Genomic DNA, 2,621 nt, shown 5'->3' with positions numbered 1-2,621 from the left:
ACGCGGCGCCCTTTGAAATTTGAGGCTAGTTGAGGAATTTTTTTAAACAATCCAAAGCCACCTTCTATTTTTAGCAAGCTTGTATTAAATCCCATGGTGACTTTTGCATTCAAGGAAGACTTTGCACCTTCTTAATAATATTGTGTGGACCACAATACCTTTGTTTCCATGAAATGCCAAGGACCGGTACTGTAGCTGACCTCCTCTATCGGGTCCCTGTCCAACTTTTTCTAAAAAAATAGTGCTTTGCATGCTCACATCATTTGTCAACATCCTTGTCCACATATGATAGTGCTAAAACCTGCCTTGTGAAACTGATTTTCATCTCACACTCCTTCCATTTCTTATTTATCAAGGTAAACCAATAACCAACTGTACACATTGCATATTTTTGTTAGGTCCGTTCACATGTGGCCTTATACCCCCTTTGGCCCTTGGAGATGGGCACCCTTTATTTGTAAATACCATGCATGGGTGTGTACATATGCCAAGAAAATATTACCAAAAAATACCTAACAACGTCCATTCTCACCTTCCTTTTATGCCTTAAAGATCTAGCTCATGCACACATTAAATTGGCATCCCAATAATTAATTGCCCACATGTTCTTGCACCCCTTCACATTCAACCTACAAGTGCCCATTTATTTGTTTGGGACACGGACACAAACACAGCGACCGAATGACAAGCTATCATCTCCAGCGGACAACGCTCCGGACAAGCCTGTACTAGCCTACTACAAAACCATCCACTCTATACATCTGCCAGGGCATTCACAGCAAAGCTTTTTCACATGCCATGCATCCCATATGTACACAAGCCCAAAACACTTTTCAAATTTTGCCTAACACCTACCACCTTTATTAAAGCACACAAGAGGATTTAAAGTGAATTGGCATGAAAACAAAATATGACTACATCCTAAAAAACCACACTTGAGACCTTGTAGATCATCCTCTAAGGGGAAAGGTAATTGGATGTAAGTCGTTGAACATCGCCAAATGTTTTGCAAAAATTAAAGGTTTTAAATTTCAAGAAACTTTTCCTCCTACATTCAAGTTAACCATTATCTGCTAAATTCTTGCATTGGTAGCACAAAGGGGATGGCTTGCAAGAGCGATATAGCCAGATCAATGAGCCCAATCTCCCTGAGCTCTTGAGGGAGTTGCACCAGAATCTTAAGCTTTGTAATGAATGGTAGGGTAAAACATAGACGTAAGGCTATTAAGAGTGCACCATCTTTGGCGTTAGATATCTACTAAAGCATTGCATATCATGTGTAATGTCATGACTACTATGTTTCAAAGAATTGCACCATTTACAAAAAAGCAAATACAAAAGGACTATCCACATATTGAAAGGTAAACACCTCTATCTTGCAAGGCTTATGCTCCAATTCTATCTACATGCATGATCTGGTGGAGAGATTTAGAGAGAGAGAGATTTTATTTCGTTCCACTTTGTGCACACCAAAATGCTCAAGTCAAGCTCCTTTGTATATACTCTTAAAGCAATAAAAACCATGACATTTTTGTTTTGAATTTTTTTATGTGTTTTAAGTGTTTGTTAAAAAAATTATGATTTTAAAAATTGGGGACAAAATGGGTGAGATATGTGGGGGACATTTTTTCCCCACATATCTCACCCATTCTGTCTAAGTTTTTTTTTGAGAAAATCGCAGCTATAGAGGCGCATAGCTATACGCATTTTTGTGAACACAATTATATGTGATGTTGTAGAGGAGACTATATGCACTTATGTAGAAGCCGCTATATGTGCGACTATAGACGTGCCTATATGTATTATTGTACACGGGATTGTATGCGCGGATATATGCGTTGTTGTAGCCAGGTACATAGCCACACACTTATATCCACGTGAATGTTTTTGTCCATTTATAGATCCTTTGTAATTTGCATGGCTCTTTAGTAGGTAGTCATGCTCTTCGTTTGTTGTAGCATGATACAAATGTCAAAGCGGACAATCTTGAGTACTAGGGAACTACTCACGATATTCTTGAGGTTAGCTTTAGAGCATTTAGTCTATTCATCTTTGATGTCAAATGGTTCAAGGTGATATATATAGGGTCTCAAGCAACCATGAAGAAACATCTAAATGGGTTTCTTCAAATTCATTCCACCAATGCATTCTTCAAATTCAAGTACTACCTAAAATCAAGTCATTGGAAGAAGACGATGATTAAAATGAAGAAAGAAATTTAGAGGAGGATGACCAAGAGAATCAGCTACATTAATCTAAAGAATATGATGTGTCACCTATTGATCATGGCAATGTTTTATTTGATAATGATAGTGATGTTGATATGGAACCCAAACTTTTCATTGAGCTTCCATTAGATATAGAGGTTGATGAAGCAATACAAATGATTCTATTACAAGATGGGATAGGCTCATGATCTTGACATTGTTTATATAATTATTTCCCTTAAAAGTTTTGAACTATCTTTCTTCTTGTTTTTTAAACATGGATTTAAGGGTTTCGAAGGATGTTTTTTTTAAAACTATCATCATTTTATGTATGTATGTGACATATATGTATGTGACATATAACAACCTAATATCAATCATTTTATGTATGTATGTGACATATAACAACCTAAT

The sequence above is a fragment of the Cibotium barometz genome, chromosome 45 (assembly GCF_041138505.1).
Source record: "Cibotium barometz isolate CiBa-2024 chromosome 45, ASM4113850v1, whole genome shotgun sequence".
Classification (NCBI taxonomy): domain Eukaryota; kingdom Viridiplantae; phylum Streptophyta; class Polypodiopsida; order Cyatheales; family Cibotiaceae; genus Cibotium; species Cibotium barometz.
The sequence above is the reverse complement of the archived record's forward strand: the minus strand, read 5'-3'. Positions refer to the sequence as shown.